Source organism: Rhinoderma darwinii, chromosome 4 (assembly GCF_050947455.1).
Source record: "Rhinoderma darwinii isolate aRhiDar2 chromosome 4, aRhiDar2.hap1, whole genome shotgun sequence".
In the NCBI taxonomy this organism is placed as follows: domain Eukaryota; kingdom Metazoa; phylum Chordata; class Amphibia; order Anura; family Rhinodermatidae; genus Rhinoderma; species Rhinoderma darwinii.
In genome coordinates, this window is record NC_134690.1 from 57264623 (window position 1) to 57276000 (window position 11378).

Here is an 11378-nt window from a genome sequence, read left to right on the forward strand (position 1 = left end):
CTTATCAACTGTTCGGAGAAGTCTGGCCAGACGTGTGGTCTTCAAGGAAGAACTGTGGCCAAAAAGCCATACCTTGGACGTGGAAACAAGGCCGATTGGATTAACTATCCACGAAAACATAGGAGTGCAGAAAAATGGCAGCAGGTGCTCTGGACTGATGAGTCAAAATGTTAAATATTTGATGATTATTGCATATTGCATATTGCATGATGGATATGTATCGGTCTGTATTTCTGAGCATTGATGACATCATTAGTGGATATACAAACCTTTTGAAGCCTTTTTTTTTTTTAAATACAGCTTCTATGTATCCTGGATCTAACTTAGATGTGATCGATAACAGCTAAATCCTGTGTGTCAGATACTCGCAGGACCCGCTGTCACCGAAGCCGTCAGTCCCGCCGACCTGACGGATTTTAGTTTTAGCGCAAGATTAGACTTCTATGTATCCAGGATACATAGAAGCTGCATCTCAAAAACGCAAACTTTTTTTTAATAAAAACAAATTACAAAGTTGCACTAAACACTATATAATACATTGTTTTAGTAAAAAAATAAAAATAAAAAGGCTTCAAAAGGTTTGCATAGCGATTAATGATGTCCTCAATGACGAGAAATACAGGCAGATACATATCCATCACTCAATACCATCAGGGAAGCGTCTGATTGGCTTCAAATGTATTCTGCAGTAGGACAACGACCCCACACATACAGCCAATATCATTAAGAACTATCTTCAGCGTACAGAAGAACAAGGAGCCCTGAAAGTGATGATATGGCCCCCACAGAGCCCTGATCTCAACATCATTGAGTCTGTCTGGAATTACATGAAGAAACAGAAAGATTTGAGGAAGCCTACATCTACAGAAGATCTGTGGTTAGCTCCCAAGATGTGTGGAACAACCTCCCTTCCAAGTTCCTTCAAAAATTGTGTGCACGTGTACAGTACCTAGAAGGATTGTTTTGAAGGCATAGAGTGGCCACACCAAATATTGATTTGATTTAGATTTCCCTTCTGTTCATTCACTTTGCATTATGTTAATTGATAAAAAAAAACTATGAACACTTCTATTTTTTAAAGTATTTTTACTTGGCAGCATTTTTCCACAACTACCTAAAAATGTTGCACAGTACACATAAATATATATATAAATATATATATATATATATATATACAGTATATATACATATATATCTAGACTAAGACCTTGAGCCTTGCAGGAGGCTGTATGGCATCATACAGAGTCCCCTACCGCCTACAGTAATGCCCTTTGTACCTCTATGGGTGCCTTATTTCTGTTAGCTCCACCCTCTTTGCATTGATTGACAGATGTCTCCCTATTACTGTGCATAGAGAGACATCTGTCAATCAGAAGATAGTGGGCGGTGCTATTGGAAAACACGCGGGGCTGGCGGTAGCTCATAAATATGCCGGACTTATCACTGATGGCATTGCCTCGGCCCTGCAAGTTCTCATAAAAGGATTCCCATTAGCGCATATGTGACAGACCAATGAAATCCACGTTTCTGTCAATACATTATGCTGTTATCAGTGAGGGCAACCTAATGTGAATGACAGATTCCCTTTAAGGCATTTTCATTGTCTTCATGTAGCAAAATATCACGGAATAAGTTGTCTATTTCAATCAATCAAAGTGCAGCTTACATTCTGTAAACCTGCGATGTTGGCACTGTATTGTTATACTGGGCAACAAGGCCATTTTTACTCTGAGACAGTAATGATACATGAGGCCCATTTTACCTTTTACAAAGTAGTATATTAATATTTGGGAAAATCTAGTTTGGATTAGAATGATGCCACCGTGTCTTCCCTCTTCCTGACTGTCAGCTGTGATTCTCTGTATTGTTTATTCTATAACTTATTACTAACTTTAGGCATCTTTCCATGCAGCTGGAATTTTTTTTCTTTCATACTTTCTAATTCAATTTTACAGCACAAATTCCATTTGGAAAATAAACATATCAGTTTATTGACACGTTACTAACACTTTATTTTAACATTACCTTTTATGAGTTTGTACATTTTTACATTTAAACTATATGCCCACCTTTAAATGCCATTTTACAGCTTACATAAATATTAAGCTACAAGAAAACTTTTAATATATCACATTACTTATTTTATACTAATTCTCAGTTACAGTATGTATTATTGTCCAGAACTGAATTCATAATTCTGCAGGCTTTAGAGCTGAATTCACCCACTAATCCTTGCTTGGTCAATGCCTGCATAGTACTTACTCTGGTGATTTTCATTCTGGGAAGGGTTATCTTTACATAAAATACTGCATAGAAATTTGATGCAGGAAAAAGTACTCAGCTAAGCTGTTAGGAATCAGTCTGTCAACAAGCTTGTGAAATATTTCTAATTACAGCCAGCAGAATTGTGAATACAGCTCTGAATTATAGTAGAAGTTGTAACTCAGCATCCGTACTAACTAACTAATGCAATGTATTTGCAAACTAAGTCAATTATCTCCTCCTAAAAGGGTTTCTTTATTTCTCACCAATACTAGTAAAGTCTTTAAAACTAACAAATATTTTTAACTCTTCAAAGTAGCCACCCTTTAATTTGATCAAAGCTTTGCACATTCTTGGCAATGTCTCAATTAACTTCATCAGGTAACCACCTGGAATTCTTTGCCAACAGTCTTTAAGGAGTTCCCATATTTCCTGAGCAGGTGTTGACCGCTTTTCCTTTACTTTATAGTCCAGCTCTTATAGAACAAATTGGGAAGTCACTGCCGCAGTTCAAAATATTAGTGAGAACGGAGATGTACTGATTTTTTTTTTTAGATTGGAGTGCCTCTGCCCAAATGGCTTAAATGAAATGTTAGAGAGGGTGACTTGAGAGATGAAAGACGGCATAGAAAACAGGTATGTCATTTCAGAGATTATTATCTTGGAGTATGAGAAATTAGGGGAAGGTTTGATAGTTTATATAATTTTTAGGTAGTCCAGAGAGGGGTACTAATGCCCACCTTCAATTTCTAAATAATTGGGAATAAGTGAGCTCTCAGAGTATGGATATTATAAATGAGGATGGTGCCGTAGATATGAATGAGTAAGTATATGTGTGGTTATGTATGGTGCTCTCTAATATTGCAGTAAAGATAGAGCTGTTTCAGGTTACGTATCACTTCCTGCAGGAGGTATGGATGTGGAGAGGGCTTTTTTTAGATTAGGTATCACTTCCGGTGTGTGAAGGGAGATGTAGAAGTGGAGATAGAGTTTTTTGAGGTCATGTGTCACTTTCTGTAGGAGGTGTGGCTGTGGATAGGGTTCAAATTATGGGTCACTTCCGGTGTGAGAAAGGAGAAATAGATAGAGCGGTTTCAGGTTTTGTGTCACTTCCTATGGGTGGAGCTAGATGTCAGAGGCTGAATCGGATTATAGAGGGGTTGCAGCATTACATCATTATATAGGGTAGGGGAGGCGGGAAAAGGGAAAGTGGGTATTTAAACATGCAAGTATATGACAGCTAATATTCCTGATGAAGGGTTATGCCCCGATATGCGTGTAATGTTTGGCCATTTTATATATTTTTTTTATATTCAAATGTTATTAAAATCACCTTTTTACTTCAGTTGATGATTCTGCCTCCTGCATTACTGAAAGAGTGACCAGGGGAGTGATATTTAAAGTGAACGAGGGTCGGAGGGGAGCTAGGTGCCTGGCTCTCCTCACATGTGAGTACGATTCCATTTGCATGCTAATTTGACTGCATTGCATTAAACTTCAATACAGCCTCTCTCCAAAGTTTTTTTCTACATTTTTGCATTGTTTACACGGAAACTGATAACGAAGGACTCCGGCAGGATTGCAGCATCTGAAAAAGCAGTTTATTTCTGTCTGCTTTGGATTATTTGTGGGTGGTAACTTAGTTGCCACTCACAGAGAGTAAGTTGGGAAAGCATACTACTTTATAAAAATAATAATATTATTGTGGCTGGTATCTTTGCACTCCTTCCTTTTTTCTGTTTAATCTGCAATATAGTCCAGAGCTGTATTCACAATTCTACAGGCTTCAGAGCTCCACCTTTCACAGCTTTCCTGGCTTTCTCTGCATTTTCTTTCCTTACATGCTGGGAATACACTGTACAATAATCTGATGTTGGAAAGACTACTTGTCCCACTACATTATAGGAGTTTAGCTAAACTGTTAGGGTTGCTTCTGAGAACAAGTTTGTTGACTGTTTCTGATGAAAACCAGTGGAACTGTGAATGCAGCTCTGGACATTAATACAGGGCCAGTACAAGATAGATAATACAATGTATTTTTGAAAATGTTCAACTATGATTATTTTTACGTCTATGGCCACCTTTATTTAACATATTCTGAACTTTTACAAGGCTGTTTTGAGAGATCTAGTCTTATAAAAACGTTAGTTTACTGGGTTTACAGTAAATTTTACCTAAATTGTTTGTACATTATTTAAATTACACTTGCAACACAAAAATTCCAGTTCATTAGATTCAACCACTTTATGGGCTGAACCAACATTCATGAGAATGCAGCTTGTGTACGCACTAGGAACCATAATGTAAGGATTTATGAATATTTTCATGTAGTATTACTATATGCCTATGGTTAATATATGCCTAAGGTTACAAATTCACTTAAATTTCTAGATTATGTTGAACAAAAAACATTGTAAATATACAGAAACAAAATCCTTTAAAAATCCAATATTTTTTAATATAGAAAATACCTCTACATGAGAACGTGGAGCAGGAAACTTCTAAAGGTCATGGCTTGTGTGCATGTACGTTTTTCACAACTAACATTTGGTACATAGAAAACAGCTCTCTAGGGCGAGATCTTAGCGTAGTAAAGTGTTAATTTGTCATGGTTTTATTTAAGTATGGTTCTTGTCAATATTTCATTACATTTTCAAAGGTTGGAAAATACTCCACTGTACTGTTGCTCCAGTGCATATTATCTGAAAAGAAAATTGCAGAAGCTTTGCCAATAGTCTCCATTAAAAATATTCTGCATTTTTGTGTCTACAGCCCCTATTGCAGACCTATTGGTTTCCATAGTTACAGACTACAAACAAACCATATGTGGTCTGATCTTGCAGTCATACGCCATGTCATCTGTCTTCTACTTGGTAACATACTTTCGGAAGGTTAGCAAGAAGTAGAGTGCAGATGGAAGGGAGTATGACCACAAGATCTGACTACACAGATTTTTTGTTTTTTAAGCATGGAGGTGCATAGGAGCTGTAGACATAAAGCAAGACTATTTGTAAAATTGCTTCATTTTAGATGCATTGGATGAATAATTTAAAAAAAAAATGGTTGTGAAGGTGTAAATTACCTTTAATATACATTTTGACAATGTGCCATGGCTGCTTTTTAAGCTTTTCTTGAATGATTTAAAGAATATATTGTACTACTTACACCTCAGAGAAGATAACCTTTTTCTAGGACAAGCTCTATTAGTAGACAACCCCCTTTACATGTTAATGAGAGACTGTCAATTGCGACATGATTTATCGGCTGAGAAAGGGGTCAGATCCCTGAAGCATTATATGTCCTATGGTTGCTTCATATAGAAGACTTAGCTAGCGTGCTGTATACTGGTAAATTTTTTGAATTTCTGAAAATTCAAATGAAAAAAATCTCTTGTTGTAAATAAACAAAAGAAATTTGCTTTGATTTTTGTCCTATTTTGGGATTATCTATGTAATGCTGTGAATTATGGTCTGGTGGAAACCTGGCTTCAAGTACATGGCAGACATTTTTATTGATCTTCTACACTAAGAGTGAGTCTGCAATTTATTATTTTGATGTTTGACTGTCAATTACCAGTCATTTTGTTTTAATGGTTATATCAGTGGTGGGCAGCGATCTGCAGGCTTGCTTTTGGACGTTTTCAAGTGTCTGTTTAGAATAATGTAGAGTGATGGCACATGCAAGACCACCAGTTCACTGACAATGCAAACTGAAAGTAATGTGAAGTCATCAGATGGAGTCAGGGCCACATATGAGACCTCATAAAATATTTGGTTGACCACCGCTGGTCTACGACTGTGACCCAACTGGCTGCCATGTATCAGCAGAACTTGCAAAAAATGAAATCTCCCTTACACAATTGGCACATTTATAGAAGTAGTCCCATAGATTATTTTTGTCATCTCATGTTTTATTTAATTTGCCTGCATCTAATACCTATTTGCTGTTGCTGAAAAAAATGTATTACTTTATACAACAATTTATGACATTATAATTTTTATACAAAATTTACACAGTTCATTCTGCAGATGTATTAACGACGAAGCAAAGGTTTTCTGCGTTTTCCCACAAATCCTAAAGTCAAGCAGTGCTTTTAAGAGATACAGTAAGTGAGCAAAGAAAAAAGCTGCGGATTCATCATGAGGTCTTACAGTTTTTAATTTGTGTTCTCATCTCATTCATCCTATTTAGTCAAATGGAACCACTAGGGACAAGGCCACAAGGGCCATTGTGAGTGCATTTACCGTACAGGGATGTGGAATATGTCAACTATATGTAAACAGCAGACTGTAAATCACTGTGTAGTAAAGTGATGTAAAATGGTAAGGTCTCAGAAGCTGAGGGATTTGCAGAATTCAGTACAGAGACACATGTGAGAGAACATGTGCCAGAACCTCTGGGTGGCACAGCAATTAGCATAATATACAGTAATAGGAATTTAACCTTTCACTTTTCATACCATGTGGTACTTTCACCATCTGGGCAGACAGAAAAAAGATGATGTCTCTTTTTCAGCTACACTTGCCCTTTTGACATTTGGCAATTGAAATTTTGACAGTCACTTCAGATATTATTTTTGCTAATCGCTAGACTCATGGCTAGTTACAGCTCGTAGTTTATTCCCCATTCAAGACTTTTCAATCAAATATAGTGATTGTGAGAAATTAAATATATTAACACAGAAATGTTTATTTTATCTGATGCTCTAATAGATCATTTTCTGTACTTTCTATAGCAACCATTCGTAGACCCATGGTGACCCAAATCAACAGAACATTTTGGAATACGCCAATGTAAGTGTTGTCCTTTAATTATCAGCTAGCATAAAGCGCCTAGTGGATTTTATTGCATGGGTCATCTTTAGATCACTTTGTGCTCTATATTAAATTCAAATACGTGTGATCCTTACTGCAGTATATTACTGGAGCCAAAATTAGGTCAAGCTCTGAAGGACCACAAATTAAGGAGCAACATGCAAACATGTTAACGGTCTCAATAGACAACGTTTATCATAAGTAGTTCAAAGCAGAAGCGGTGGAGTTACTCCTGTTATGAAGAAGCGGACCTTAGAAATATTAGAGCTTTACTCTGATTGTTTTCAATGGAAAACTCCTTTACTTCTTCTATGCACTGGTTTTGATAAATCTCCCACATATTGCATTCTCTGCCTTCACCTTCTGCATCTGCCATGACATTTTACTTGAAGGTTAGAGCATAGGCTATAGTAGGTGCAGCCAGTATGGTCACACCCAGGCCCTGGAGCTTGAGGGGGTCTAAAAGGTGGTCAGAACTATAAATGACACATTATATTTGGGGAATACTACAGATTTTGCATTGGCGCACAGGAGCTTCAAATTACACTTCAGCCTGAAGGCTTTCAAAGACAATATTGCATTAATCAATGAAGATATGATAAGATCCTATTCAAATTCATTCATTCATTTATCGCAGTCATATAGCTTCCATTTGGTGAAATTCAGTAAATTACACATTACATTTATGGGGTCCTGTTATTGATTTTGTATTGGCGCCCAGGAGCCTAAAATTACGCCTTTTTCTGGCACATTTGTGTGTGTCGAAAAATATAGCGTTCCACCTGAACACCATATTTTTTAATGTCTTTACTCAAAAAAACTGATGTAAATAGATTGATAAATTGATCCGTTTCTTTATTTTCTTGTTTGTTCAACGATCATCAAATGCAAAATCAATCAGTCTGTAGTATGTCCTACTGTAATGTCCTTCCTTTTACCAGCTCAGTGAACCCCGGTATCTTCCCAGGTTTGTCTAATGATGACGGCCAGCCTTGCTTCTAAATACCAAATACAAACTATTTTTAAACTCTTCGGCCCCTTTTATATCATGCACAGGAGATCTGTTCTCTCATGCATCTTTATAGATCAAAAGGATGATCAGGGCGTGACTCAAGGTAGAGGGAATCATTCCCTAAGGAAATCTTGAGATATGTTTCCCCTCTCCCTTAAAGAGGACCTGTCAACTCTGTTGAAATGTCTGTTTTAGTAAATACTTACATTCCCCATAAAATAACAATTCTGGAGCATTTTTTCTTAGAACTCTAAGTTGTGCTGTTCCTCTGTTCTTCTTCCTAGAAATTTATCAATAAATTGGCAACTTGGTGTTACCAGTTGGGGGTGTGTCCCTACACAATCTGTGTCGGACTGTGTAGGGACAAGCCCCTTTAGCAAGGCGTATGTTAACACACAGTTGTGAATTTATTCATACATTTTTAGGAGGAATAACAGAGGAAATGCACATTGCAGAGTTATAAGAAAATATGCTCCAATTGTTATTTTGTTGGGAACAAGCATTTACTAAATTTACATGATCCTTCCTTTGACCTAAGAAGACATACGGGAGAACATATATCCTGTATGTAATGTAAAATGGGCACTTTTCTTCATATAGGAACTTTTGAGTCAATTACTTGCCTGGGAATGTCAGGTGGTTTCGCAGCAATTTTCCATAAGCTAATGTTAATAATGGGCAATTATAACAACCCAGTTTATTATTTCATTAAAAGTGGAGGTGCACATGTTCTGTATAGATGGAGGGTGGCCCTAAGAATTATTTCCTCTGGTGGGCCCAAGAAACTTCAGTCCAACATTGAGCATAAGCATGCCTCATTTCCTATCGCTGGAGTCCCCGAGCAGAGCATCAGCTGACGCTCTGTCTGGGGACTCCAGCATTGCTGCCAACGTCACTGTCACTGTCCATATATGGACAGTGATGTCGGCAGCAGTATGGGAGTCCCCAGGCAGAGCATCAACTGATGCGCTGCCCGGGGACTCTAGCATTGCTGTCCACGTCACTGTCCATATATGGACAGTGACGTCAGCAGCAGTATGGGAGTTCCAGGCAGAGCATAAGCTGATGCTCTGCTCGAGGACTTCACTACTGCTGCCGATGTAATTGTCCATATATGGACAGCGACTTGAGGGGTTTCCTATCGCTGTAGTCCCCGAGCAGAGAATCAGATGATGTTCTGCCTGTGGACTCCCGTGCTGCTGCTGCCGACATAACTGTCCATATACGGACAGTGATGTTGGCAGCAGTACGGGAGTCCCCAGGCAGTGCATCAGCTGATGCTCTACTCGGGGACTCCAGCGATAGGAAACCCCTGAAGTCACTGTCCATGTATGGACAGTGACATCGGCATCAGTACTGGATTCCCCGAGCAGAGCATTAGCTGATGCTCTGCTCGGGAACTCCAGCTATAGGAAACCCCTGAAGTCACTGACTAAATGTCAGGAGCAGTACTGGAGTCCCGAGCAAAGCGCTAGCGGATGCTCTGCTCGGGGACTCCAGCAATAGGCAGTGTGACTTCCCCTTGCGGTCATGCTATTGATAACACGCCGACGCGAACAGCAGAGGAAGCAAACACTCCGTCACGTGTGGCAGTGTTGGCGCGTTATCAATGTTAGAAAAGCTCCAGGACTTCTGGCACCACTTCACTGAGTTTGAACGGCACCATTTAGCACCGAATTTTTTTTTTTCTTTATCAAAGATTTTTATTTTGAAAATATACACAACATAACAGCATATACATGGTTTCATACATTTGCAAAATTCACATACAGTGCACTATAACCACTTCAATATCACATAAAGTATGCAAAGACACAGAGCAGCAGTAGGAGGAAGCCTCCTAATCAGTAAGCAAAAACTATATAAGAATGCAATGAAAATAACAGTACCATAAGTGCAGCAAAGATAGTGCATTATTTAGGGGAGCCAGTCCCCACAGGCACATTATACGACAGACTAACACAGACACAAGACAACAAAGGGAAACACATACGGACATAGCACGCAAAAAGTAGGCTTTATGTAGGTATTCAAAAGAGGCCATCCAGCCAGAGAGGTAAATCATCACCACCCCGGAATCCAGACCACACTGCCCAGGTGCGGACAAAGAGCTCAGCTTTACCCTGATCAGCAGACATCAACTCCTCCATTCTCATAATTCCATTCACCTCCGTCACCCATTCCTTCAGGGAAGGCACAGTGCTGGATTTCCAATGACGAGGAATCACTGTTCTTGCTGCGGTCAAAAAATTCCGAAAGACACTCTTTTTGAGGTGTGAGAGTGATCCCGGAACCATGCAAAGTAAACCAATAGAGGCCGAAGTCTGAACTTCAGTATGAAAAAGTTTATTACCGAGATCAAAAATCTTTCCCCAAAAGGGACGAAGCTTGGGACAATCTGTAATGGCAGGAAGGAGGTGAAGGGAACAAGTGAGCCCTAATCTACCCACCGCCCTGTCCCTGCCTACTTGCAACGACCCGCCCTAGGCGACGGGGTGCAACTTGGCGGCGGTCCCTACGCTGTCTAAGTGCAAGGGAGTACAAACAGGGAACACGCAAGGGAATACAGTAGCCCACGGAACGCCGCGAGGAAACGGAGCGGTGAATGAGCCAGTCAGGATCAGGAAGTAGTGGAGTATACAAACGGGAGCACGGAGCAGAAGCAAGCCAGGGGCAGAGCAACGCAGGATAAACGGAACTGAAGCAAGGCAGAAGCACGGCAGAAGCAGGCTGGAGCAAGGCAGCAGTGGGGCCAGGAATCCAAGAAGAGGAACAAGCAAGGAGGAAGAGAAAACGGCAGGTATAAATGGACAGGGGGCGGAGCTAACTCTGACTGACCAGGCCGCGATAGGCTCTCCCACTCCTGAGCCTGCCACCCTGATTGGTGGGAGCAGGTGTCAGTCTCAGAGGTCTGGCCTCAGGTGTCGACTGATTAATCCTGGGAGTATACCCAGACGTAGTGCCTGGCAGATCCTTTACACAATCCCACCAAATATGCAGCATGGTTCCAGGAGCCTCCCCACACCTCCAGCATTCATCAGGTACATCAGGGAATATCCTATGCAGTAAAGAAGGACAGCGATACCATCTAGTGAGAATCTTATAATTTTTTTCCTGGGCAAAGCACGAAGTCGGCAGTTTATGCGCCAGGAAGAAAGATGTGCCCCACTCCTCAGCAGAGTGTCGAGTCCCCAATTCCTCATCCCATGCGGTGGTGAATGTCAGCTGGGAGTAATCGTATTTAGGGAGGAGGATCCCGTGTAAAAAAGACAGAACATGAGAGGGGGCAG